The sequence below is a fragment of the Mesoplodon densirostris genome, chromosome 19 (genome assembly GCF_025265405.1).
Source record: "Mesoplodon densirostris isolate mMesDen1 chromosome 19, mMesDen1 primary haplotype, whole genome shotgun sequence".
Lineage (NCBI taxonomy): Eukaryota > Metazoa > Chordata > Mammalia > Artiodactyla > Ziphiidae > Mesoplodon > Mesoplodon densirostris.
The window spans coordinates 61872943-61884999 of record NC_082679.1 but is presented as its reverse complement, the minus strand read 5'-3'; the positions used below and the strand labels follow the sequence as shown (position 1 = coordinate 61884999).

General features: G+C 50.0%; 1 protein-coding gene across 5 annotated transcripts in view; it reads left to right on the top strand.

Annotated features, from left to right (window-relative positions):
- Positions 1-3216: 3216 nt before the first annotated feature.
- MEAK7 (MTOR associated protein, eak-7 homolog) overlaps positions 3217-12057 on the top strand; it is a 34489-nt gene continuing 25648 nt past the window's right edge. Inside the window, exon 1 of one of the 5 annotated variants that reach the window (XM_060085138.1) lies at positions 3217-3267. The gene's annotated coding sequence lies outside the window, so the exon portion shown is untranslated. Of the gene's footprint in view, positions 3304-5144; positions 5228-6740; positions 6774-12057 lie in introns of those variants that run through there. The other 4 variants (XM_060085142.1, XM_060085140.1, XM_060085141.1 and 1 more) reach the window with 4 other exon arrangements.

The following is a 12057-nucleotide window of genomic DNA, read 5'->3' as shown; positions in this document are numbered from 1 at the left end:
GTTTAGTTCCCTGTGCTATGTAGTAGGTCCTTGTTGGTTTTCTATTTTATACATAGTGGTATATATCTGTTAATCCCATCCTCCTAATTTATCCCTCCCCTCCCTTCCCCTTTGGTAACCATAAGTTTGTTTTCTATGTCTGTGTGTCTATTTCTGTTTTTGTAAATAAGTTCATTTGTACTTTTTTTTTTTTAAGATTCCACATATAAGCAATATCATATGATATATGTCTTTCTCTGTCTGGCTTACTACATCCATGTTGCTGAAAATGGCATTATTTCATTCTTTTTTGTGGCTTAGTATATTCCATTGTATATGTATGTATATGTATATATATACACTACATCTTCTTTATCTAGTCCTCTGTTGATGGACACTTAGGTTGCTTCCATGTCTTGGCTATTGTAAATAGCGCCATTATGAACGTAGGCATGCATGTATCTTCTCGAATTATAGTTTTCTATGGATATATGCCCAGGAGTGGGATTGCTGGATCACATGGCAACTCTATTTTTAGTTTTTTTAAGGAACCTCCATACTGTTCTCCAGCTCTGAATTCTTTTTTTTTTTTTTTTTTGGTGGTACGCGGGCCTCTCACTGTTGTGGCCTCTCCTGTTGCGGAGCACAGGCTCCAGACGTGCAGGCTCAGCGGCCATGGCTCATGGGCCCAGCCGCTCCACGGCATGTGGGATCTTCCCGGACTGGGGCACGAACCGGTGTCCCCTGCATTGGCAGGCGGACTCTCAGCCACTGCGCCACCAGGGAAGCCCCTGAATTCTTTTTAAGCCTTGAAGTCTCTGTGTATTTTTTAATATCCCATCTATTTTCCCGCCATAGCTTCTCACCGTCCTGGTTTTTCTCCCTCTTATCTTCCCCAGCCTCTCCTCCACAGCCAGAAACCCCCCACCCACCCCCTCCCCTCCCCTCAATTTAATCATGCTTCTCCCCACTCATTCAGCAGGTGGATCTGAATGATAAAGGACTAGAAGACTGAGGGCAGGGAGTGTAATGCTCACTGCTGTATCACCAGGCCTGGCATGTATGTAGTAGGTGCTCAATACTATCTGGGGACCTGTGACCAGCACTGCCCTTGCCCTTTGGACCTTACAGCTGTCCTTGCCCCACAGGCCCAAGACCACCAAGATCAACCCCGCAGTCTGACAAATCAGGCCTGTTCACCCAATGCACTGGGAACCCTGGGCAGCTCAAACTGACAAAGGCAAAGAGAGATTTCATAGGACTTTGTGGAAAGGGGTTTGGGTGAAACTTAAAAGAAGCAGCGTTTCAACAGGCTCAGGGCCAAACAGGGCTGTGTGGGAAGCAGCCAGCATCTCGTCTGGGCTGCAGTGTAGACGTGCCTCTCTTTCCCTTGGGAACCACAAAGTTAGGAGGGCAGTGGACCATCATGTCCAGAAACCACGTATATGGATCTGCACCTGGGTTGGAAATCCAGGCTGCTTCTCCGTCAAAGTTGACTTAAATTCTCAGGCGGGAGCAGGAAGTTTCATTCTGAGTGATAGAATTTCAAACAGCGAAGTTTCTGCTCACCTATGATCTTAAAGTTCAAAGTTCTTTTTGAGTAAAACAGTCACTACACAAAAAAGGGGGTTGTTAAGACACTTTACAGCTGCAGCTGAGTGTCCTTGAGAAATGTTGTTCCTTGTGAACTTGAGGACAGCAAAACCCAGCAACTGGTTTTATCTGTGTCTGTTACTCTGCTTGATCCTGTGATGCCATTTCTCAGTCTTGGGGGCAGGATAAGGATTTCTGTGCTAACTGTTCCATTGGCTCTGGCTGGGAGATGGGTTGGAGGAGGGAAGGAGGCTGTTATTGGGGTCTGGCCCAGACAGGGGGCCCTGGGGACATGGAGGGAAGTGGGTGGATGCAGGCCAGATCTTGGAGGTAAAACAGATTGAGTAAGTAATGGAACATGGGGAGAGAAGGAGGAGGAAGCATCCAGGATGGTTCCAGTTCTCTGACTTGGGCCTGGAAGGTGGTGGCCGGCCCTCAGGAAGGAGGTAAATAGGAGTTGCAGTTTTGGAGGGAAGAGTTTGGGTTTGGCTAGGCTGAGTTTGAGATGCAGCCTGATGGGCGTTAGGGGTCAGAGTGCAGTCTAGACCACCAGCTGGACGTGCAGGTTTGGGGGTCAGCAGAGCAGACAGGTGGGAAGTGAAGTCACCAGGAAGACAGTCAGGAGGAAGGAATTAATCTCAGGGAGGATGCGTAGAGTGAAAACTACCAGGGAGGGAGGGGAGAAAAGCCAGGGCCGAGTGACCTAGATGCCCAGGAAGGAGAGTTTGAATAAGGCAGGAATGCTGACTGTGAACCCCTGCATGTAAGGACTGAAAGTGCCCCATGGATCTAGTGACAGAGCCCCTGGGGCCAGGTTTCAGTGGTTTGGGGAACGAATGGAAGGTTTATAAATCCGTACAACAGTCCTGAGACATTTTGGAGTGAAGCTGGGGTCGAGGGGTTGGGGATGGGGTGGGAGAAGCTGGAGAAGGCCTGAGGGTCTAGGTGACTTTATTTATCAAGACTGGACAGACTTAAGCACGTTGAAATGCCACTGGAAAGGACTGGGGGTCAGAGAACCAAGACAGAAGTGAGGGCTCCCAGGAAGAGAGGGGGGCTGGGCTGCGGAGGGCCAGAAGCGGGGGTGGGGGGCAGGCAGGAGCCCGGGCCCTGGGATGCGAGGCTGCGCCCAGATTGGTTGGGGGAGGGGGAGGGGTGCCAGAGGAGGGTTGCCTGGGTCTTAATCCATGGAGGCCTCAGTAGTGGAGGGTCCCGAGGGTGGGTTACCTGCCTCTCTCGTCTCTCGCTGGGTCTCCCTTAGGCCCGCTTTCCTCTCTCCCAGCTCCGTCCTCATCCCGGCCACACCCTGTGCTCCCAAAGCCCAGCGTACTTTACCCGAGGCCAGACAACCCCTCCCTCCCCAGGTGCTCCTCCCTGGCTCCTCCCCTGAACCCTCAGCCACTCTCTTTAGCAGTTCCGCCTCCAGCGTCTTTTCCAGCTCCTCCCACTGCGGCGCCCCAGGAATCCCACCTCCTTCCTTCCTGCGGCCGGCCCCGCCCACGGCCCCGCCCTCACCCTCCTGCGCCGGCCCGCTCCCCATGAGGTGCATATCCATTGGCTGAATTCTTTATAAGGCTCCGCCCCCTAGACTTCAGCTTCTGCGATTGGGGCAGATAGCTGTCCGTCAGCGCCGTCGCCTGGCAACGGGGTGGGCTGCTCTAGAGGAACACCTGTGGACTGCAACCGGAACGGCAGGTCAGGTCGGCTCTGGGGCGGAGGGCGAGGGTCTCGGTGAGCGGAAGGGTGGGGGTGTGGGAGGGGGAAGGTCGTTGGTCAGGAGGCCTGGAGGGGGCATCCTGGCCAGCTTAGGGGTGGGGGCGATGACCCTGGTCCTGGGAGCGAATGGTGCCAGAGTGGAGCTGGGCCCTGCCCCTCCCTGGCAGCCCGTGCCTCTCTGCCCTGCGGCGGGGTGGGGAGTGGTGGGGGGACAGCTCCGAGGGAGGAAGTCTCCCCGCGTGGTCAGTTGGAGCACAGAATCACTCCTCACATTCTGCTTCCCGTGTGGTTGAGATCAGAGGGTTCCGGCAGATTCTTACCCGAGGGTTCTCAGGGTGGAGGCCCGCTGTCAGAAGGGAGAGCGAGAGAGAGCTGTAGAGACGCAGGAGGAACTGGGGAGCATCGGCGGGAGGAGGCGAGGCAGGGGGCTGTACTGGAGTGTGTGCCGGGCTGGGGCGGTCTCTCTAATGACCACAGCCTACTCACTTTGTCCCCGGAGAGTGGAAGTGATGGCTAAATTCAGGGCAGAGGGGAGAGAAGTGCTCCTAGGCTGGCACCCTGCAGATGAGCCACCGGGGCTCCCTGGAGGGAGGGAAGCCAGCATAGGGCAGGAGCGGGACAGGTCACCTTCTGGCTAGCAGGGACTCTGCACAGCTGGCGGCTGGCCCAGGCTCAAGCTGACCCTTCGCAGAAGGGCTGCCGATTCTGGGATGTAAACAAAGCTTGAAGCAGATGAGGGGCTGGGAGTCTTCCCAGAAGGGGCGTACTGAGGGCCAGATTGCTGCTCCCAGGACAGTGGCCCCTTGGAGGTGGAGAGTCCAGGGTGTCCCTCGAGGACAGGAGTCCTCAGAGAGGCTCTGAAAAGAGGTGCCTGAGCCATGCTAGGATGCCAGCAGTAACTGCGGCCCATTCTGCAGAAAAACAGCTCCTGGCTCCCTCCCTAGCCCTGGGGAGTTTGTTCCTTGCAAGCTGGGCTGTTTGTCTTGTTCCAAGGCAAGAAACCTTCTGCTGCCTTGGGCTCATGTGTCTCCTCCTCTGGCCTCCAGAAAACCGAATTATTGATAAATGCCCTATGCTGCCTCATTTAATCCTTTCCCCCTCATTACAGGGCTGGTGGCACTTTCCCTGTTCTACTAGGGTTGGAAACGGCTTCATAACTTGCCCTCAGTCGTAACACCGACCAGAGTCAGAGCTTGAACTCGGATGTGTGCGTCTTTGCTTACACCATCTGGATACCAGCGCACTTCAGTGCCCACCCTCCCACTCTGCCCCACGGCCCTGCATCTTTGGAAGCCAGTTTCTCATTCTCAGTCCTACTGACATTTGGGGCCAGGGACTTCTTTGTTCAGGGGGGGCTGTCCTGTGCGTTGTAGGGTATTTAGCGGCACCCCTGGTTGTTATCCACTAGATGCCAGCAGCACCCCTCTCCCTGGTTGTGACAACCAGACGACAATGCCAGCTGTCCCCCGGCAGACAAAACTGCCCCCAGTTGAGAACCACTGGGGTTAGCAATCTTAAAGGAACACTGAGGCGCGTCCTCTTGAAAGAGAACGTGATATACGTAAACCTGCAGGAGACTCAGGCCAGCGTTGGGTTTTATGCACAGCTTGCCCGGAAAAAAAAAAAGCCTGTGGCACATATCGAGGTGCACCCAGGACAGTCCCGTGAGAAAACCATTGCCAGGGACTGAGAGAAAGTTCAGGAATATGCATCTGGGGAGAAGTAAGGATGCATCAAAGGCCTTCAGTTCCTTCCCAAATTTGATTAAAGAGATTTCAGGCCTGATAAAATGATGGAGTCTAGGCTGGATGAACTTGGGGACGCTGTACCACTGCCATTACTTCATGCTGCCTTGTGGAGCTCTTTAACAGGAGCGGGGTGTCCTTGGAGCTGTCTGAAGACGTGTCCTCTTAGCAGTGCCCTGCGGACGCCGAGCATGGTGGGCCAGGGGCCGGGGGTGTGGTCTGAGAGGCTTCCCTTCCTTGCACCTTTTGTTGACCCCAGGCCTGTGGCTCCTGCTTCAGGGTGTAGCAGTTCTCCCTCCTAGAAGAAAAAACAGTGTTGCCAGCCGCCCTGCTTCTGGGCCTTCCCTGGCATCTCTTCCAGGTGCCGCCCTGAGCCTACCGCACGCCTGTGCGCTTCTGCCCTCCGGTCCTCCCTGTGGGCGCCTCGCCCAGCTCTGGTCCTTTTTCGCAGGCATTTGGACCCTGAGGAGGCCAGGCTGCTGTTGCCAGACGACAGTGGAGGAGCCTGTTTCCGGTGGACAGAGGAGGGGGCTGGGATGGGCTGCAAGGGAGGGGCTGGGTAGAGGCAGACGAGGCCACCTTGCTCTGTAGCCCCCTCTGGCCCCCTCCGCACACCAGACCTCGCCTGGACGATGTCGGTTTCACGCTGCACCTTTGTGTGCACTGCCCTGCTTCCTGGGTGAACCACCTGTGGGTGCCGGGAAACCCAGCCAGAACGTGTCCTTTGGGACATTTTCCACTCTCGCCCCATCCCTGCCGATCCCCGCAGCATTTGCTGGACGGGCCGCTCCTGCAGGCCCTGGGCCTTTCTGAGGCTTCTGTCTGCTCTCCCTCTGACGGGGCCTGGCCTAGGAGACACTGAGTTTGTTATCTGTTGAAGGAATTAGGTGCATGTGCTGATGTCAGGAAGGCCAGGGTGCTAAGGAAGGATGTTTTCCCAGGATGTGGGGAGTTTGAGGTGCGTCATTTAGATGGAGCCCCCGTCCTTGCTGTCACCTCTCCCTGGTGGCCCAGGCCTGGTGGGCCATGGGGTACAGAGGTGGGCAGGGGACTGGTCACGGGTGGTGGAGTGAGTGGCACTGATCCAAGGGGCCCTGAGTGCCTGGGGTCTGGGAGTGAGTCCCGTGGGGCCCGAACGTGAGGGACCCAGGCAAGGCCGCCCTCCTGGAGTTAGCACATGGGACCTCACGAGGTGGTAAGAGAACAGGCCGTGCACCCGAGGGGTGGGCGGGGAACAACACAGCCGTTGGACTGGCACGTCCGCATGCCTGCGTGTGCCAGGCTGGCTCAGGTGCTGGCCAGGTGGCCGTGCGGCGGTCTCTTTAATGGCATTCAGATTCTACGGTGGCTGAGTCAGGCATGCAGGTGTGGGTGCAGCGCAAGCAGAGTGAGTCAGGAGGGACCTGAGTCCACGTCAGTTAAGGCAGCAGTCGGTTCTGGGAAAGTCAAGAAGGCCGGGTAGTCTTGGAACCTGAGGCTGAGTAGATGGTGAGGGGTGCAGAGGTGGACATGAGGGTCCTCTGAGCCAGACAACGGGCAGGAGGGAACTGTCCGCAGAGACTGGTGTCTGACGTTCCGAGGGGACCACACGCATCCGCCAGGTTGGCCTTGGGAGCCCACCTGGGTGGGCACGGCTGTCAGCCGGCCTGGAGGGCCCAGCTCTGATATGAAGCTGTGCTGACATCTCAAAAACCTTTCCCCCCAGGTGTTCAAAAGGCCGTCATCTCTTCCAGAGTTTAGGTGAGTCAGGGGCCTTCTCATGTCACAAACCTTAAGGTTTTCTAGATGAAGTGAAAAAACGTGGTGATCTTTGCTAGGAAGACTCTGAGAACGAAACAGATTTCACTAGGGTACCTTTAAATTCATGTACCATTTCCAGGCTTTCAGCAGGATAACAATGTAGGGACGCAGGGAGAGTTGTGTGACAGGTCTTTTGGGGACTTGATAAATTAACACAGATTTTGAGAGAATCTTGAATTTCCGTGGTTGGAAGGGTATGAATCTACAAATACTTTTGACTAAAGCTATCGTGATTTATCACTAATGGAAGTAAAGCTGGGGTGGAACCAAGTGAAAGCAAAATCATGCTGTGTAGACAAATCAGGTCACTGTGCAGGGTTCCAGAATAACCTGCAGCCTGCTTTCTGGTCAACACAACAGGGCAGCATCCTTCTTAATGATTACCCTAGCCCTCCTCTGTTCCTCCTGCATCCTCGATGAAAAGGATTAAGCTACCCAGTCACTGAATGGCACCAACCCGTTCTCTGAACTTTCCAAGAAAGCATTCCCCTTCACGCTCTCACCGAGACCCCATGCCTCCTCGCTGCCTTGGGTTGGAAATGCGACTCTGACCACACGCGTACTCCACTTGTCTTTAGCTAGGGGGCATCGACCTATTTTCTATTGTGACTTCTCTTAGGCGTTGCTTTCAGACACTTAATACTAAGAGCACGGCTTTGCAGTTGGCAGAATATATTGAATTAACTGCAGCGTCAGCGATGTTCGTACCTTCTTTCTGCCTTTGCTTGGCAGTCTTTCCTGCTCTCTTCCGGAAATGGCAGGTATTTAAAAATCAAATGATGATGGCTCGTCTCCTCATCAAGTCCTACGTGATCAGGTTGTTTCTTGGGGCTCTTAGAAAAGTTGACAAACAGGACGGGACTGCCTTGGCACGGCCGCTTGGGCTGTGCCCCCTGGAGGGGACCAGGCACCAGGTGGTACCACTCGCTGTATCTTAGACATGAAGAAAGCCTCACGCAGGCTGGACCTCGAGCCCAGGGCCAGAAGTTTTCCTTCTTGGCTCTTACACTGCTGAAAAACTTGAGAATTGGAACCATTTAGATCAGGTGGCCCGTGAGTGATAGCCCCAAACTGGGCTGCACAAGCACCCGTTTCCAGCAGCCTTGGCAAGTGCGCTACAGCTCCCGGCCATGGAGCCCTCTGCTGGAGGCTTCCTGTTTGGGGCAGATGGGCACCCCTGCCAGAATGGCTGGATTAAAAAGATGGAAAAATAGCAAGAATGTCAGAGAGGATATGGAGAAATTGGAAGCCTCATGCTTTGCTGCTGGGAATATAAAAACAGAAAATAGTTTGGCAATTCCTCAAAAAGTGGACATCAGATTATGCAACCCAGCAATTCCATTCCTAGGTGTAGTACCTGCTGCCCCCAAATTTGAAAGCAGGGACTCAAACAAGTACATGTACACATATGTTCACAGCAGCACTGTTCACAACACCCAAAGGATAGAAACAGCCCAAATGTCCATCAGCAGATGAATGGATAAACCAAAGACGGTATCTCCATATACCATAAATATTATTCAGCCATAAAAAGGAATGAAGCACTGATCATGCTACCATGCAGATGCAATTTTAAAACATGCTGAGTGAAAAAAGCCAGACCCCAAAGACTGTGTACTGAATGATTTCATTTACGTGAAATGTTCGAAATAGGCAAATCCACAGACAAAGCGCTTTAGTGGTTGCCAGGGGCTGAGGGATCGGGGATGTGGAATAACCGCTAGTGGGTGTGGGCTGTCTTTTGGGGTGATGGAAATGTTTTAGAACAAGATAAAGGTGGTGGTCTCACAATGTGGTGAATGTCCCAAGTGCCACTGAATTGTTCACTTTTTTTTTTTTTTTTGGTACCTGGAGTTTCCTTTATTTTTTTTTATCTTTTGTTTTTATAAATAGATCTTTATTGGAGTATAATCGCTTTACAATACTATGTTAGTTTCTGTTGTACACCAAAGCGAATCAGCCATATGCATACACATGTCCCCATATCCCCTCCCTCTTGAGCCTCCCTCCCACCCTCCCTATCTCACCCCTCTAGGTCATCACACAGCACCGAGCTGATCTCCCTATGCTTTGCTGCTGTTTCCCACTAGCTAACTATTTTACATTCAGTAGTGTAAATATGTCAATGCTACTCTCACTTTGCCCCAGCTTCCCTCTCCCACCCTGTGTCCTCAAGTCCATTCTCTATGTCTACCTCTTTATTCCTGCCATGCAACTAGGTTCATCAGTACCTTTTTTTTTTTTTTTAGATTCCATATATACACGTTAGAATATAGTGTTTGTTTTTCTCTTTCTGACTTACTTCACTCTATGACAGACTTTAGGTCCATCCACCTCACTACAAATATCTCAATTTCGTTTCTTTTTATGTCTGAGTAATATTGCATTGTATCTATGTGCCACATCTTCTTTATCCATTCATCTGTCGATGGATACTTAGGTTGCTTCCATGTCCTGGCTGTTACAAATAGTGCTGCAGTGAGCATTGTGGTACATGTCTCTTTTTGAATCATGGTTTTCTCAGGATATATGCCCAGTAGTGGGATTGCTGGGTCATATGGTAGTTCGATTTTTAGTTTTTTAAGGAACCTCCATACTGTTTTCCATAGTGGTTGTATCAATTTACGTTCCCACCGACAGTGCAGGAGGGTTCCCTTTTCACCAAACCTTTTCCAGCATTTATTGTTTCTAAATTTTTTGTTAATAGCCATTCTGACTGGCGTGAGGTGATACCTCATTGTAGTTTTGATTTGCATTTCTCTAATAATTAGTGATGTTGAGCATCTTTTCATGTGCCTCTTGGCCATCTGTATGTCTTCCTTGGTGAAATGTCTTTTTAGGTCTTCCGTTCATTTTTTAATTGGATTGTTTGTTTTTTTGATATTGAGCTCCATGAGCTGTTTGTATATTTGGAGATTAATCCTTTGTCTGTTGTTTCATTTGCAAATATTTTCTCCCATTCTGAGAGTTGTCTTTTTGTCTTGTTTATGGTTTCCTTTGCTGTGTAAAAGCTTTTAAGTTTAATTAAGTCCCATTTGTTTATTTTTGTTTTTATTTCTGTTTCTCTAGGAGGTGGGTCAAAAATGATCTTGCTGTGGTTTATGTCAAAAGAGTGTTTTTCCTGTGTTTTCCTCTAAGAGTTTATTTTATTTTATTTTTTTTTTTTTTGCGGTATGCGGGCCTCTCACTGTTGTGGCCTCTCCCGTTGCGGAGCACAGGCTCCGGATGCGCAGGCCCAGCGGCCATGGCTCACGGGCCCAGCCGCTCCGCGGCATATGGGATCCTCCCAGACCGGGGCACGAACCCGTATCCCCTGCATCGGCAGGCGGACTCTCAACCACTGCGCCACCAGGGAGGCCCCCTCTAAGAGTTTTATAGTGTCTGGCCTTACATTTAGGTCTTTAATTCATTTGGAGTTTATTTTTGTGTATGGTGGTAGGGAGTGTATTTCATTATTTTACATGTAACTGTCCAATTTTCCCTGCACCACTTATTGAAGAGGCTGTCTTTTCTACATTGTATGTTCTTGCCTCCTTTTTCATAAATTAGGTGCCCATATGTGTGTGGGTTTATCTCTGGGCATTCTGTCCTGTACCATTGATCTATATTTCTGTTTTTGTGCCAGTACCATACTGTCTTGATTACTGTAGCTTTGTGGTATAGTTTGAAGTCGGGGAGCCTGATCCTTCCAACTCTTTCTTTCTCAATATTGCTTTGGCTATTCGGGGTCTTTTTTGTTTCCATACAAATTGTAGTGGCATTCTACATTGGTAGTTTGATAAGGATTGCATTGAATCTGTAGATTGCTTTGGGTAGTATAGTCATTTTCACAATATTGATTCTTTCAATCCAAGAACATGGTATATTTCTCCATCTGTTTGTGTCATTTTTTTTTTTTTTTTTTTTTTTTTTTTGCAGTACGCGGGCCTCTCACTGTTGTGGCCTCTCCCATTGTGGAGCACAGGCTCCGGACGCACAGGCTCAGCAGCCATGGCTCACGGGGCCAGCCGCTCCACGGCATGTGGGATCTTCCCGGACCAGGGCACGAACCCGTGTCCCCTGCATCGACAGGCGGACTCTGAACCACTGTGCCACTAGGGAAGCCCTGTTTGTGTCATCTTTGATTTCTTTCATCAGTGTTTTATAGTTTTCTGAGTACAAATCTTTCACCTCTTTAGGCAAGTTTATTCCGAGGTATTTTATTTTTGTTGAGATGGTAAATGGGATTGTTTCCTTAATTTCTCTTTCTGATTATTCGTTGTTGGTGTATAGGAATGCCAGAGATTTCTGTGCATTAATTTTGTATCTTGCAACCTTACCAAATTCATTGATTATTTCTAGTAGTTTTCTGGTGGCATCTTTAGGATTTTCTGTGTATAGTATCATGTCCTCTGCAAAGAGTGACAGTCTTACTTCTTCTTTTCCAATTTGTATTCCTTTTATTTCTTTTTCTTCTCTGATTGCCGTGGCTAGGACTTCCAAAACTATGTTGAATAAGAGTGGAGAGAGTGGACATCCTTGTCTTTTTCCTGATCTTAGAGGAAATGCTTTCAGTTTCTCACCATTGAGTATGATGTTTGCTGTGGGTCTGTCATATATGGCCTTTATTATGTTGAGGTAGGTTCCCCCATGCCCATTTTCTGGAGAGTTTTTATCATAAATGGGTGTTGAATTTTGTCCAAAACCTTTTCTGCATCTGTTGAGATTATCATATGGTTTTTATTCCTTAATTTGTTAATGTGGTGTATCACATTGATTGATTTGCGTATATTGAAGAATCTTTGCATCTCTGGGATAAATCCCACTTAATCATAGTTTATGATCCTTTTAATGTGCTGTTGGATTCTGTTTGCTAGTATTTTGTTCAGGATTTTTGCATCTATATTCATTAGTGATACTGGTCTCTAATTTTCTTTTTTTGTGATATCTTTTCCTAGTTTTGGTGTCAGGGTGAAGGTGGCTTCATAGAATGAATTTGGGACTGTTTCTCCCTCCGCAATGTTTTGGAAGAGTTTGAGAAGGATAGGTGTTAACTCTACTCTAAATGTTTGATAGAATTTGCCTCTGAAGCCATCTGGTCCTGGACCTTTGTTTGGTGGAAGATTTTTTTTTTTTTTTTTTTTTTTTTTTTTTTGCGGTATGCGGGCCTCTCACTGTTGTGGCCTCCCCCGTTGCGGAGCACAGGCTCCGGACGCGCAGGCTCAGCGGCCATGGCTCATGGGCC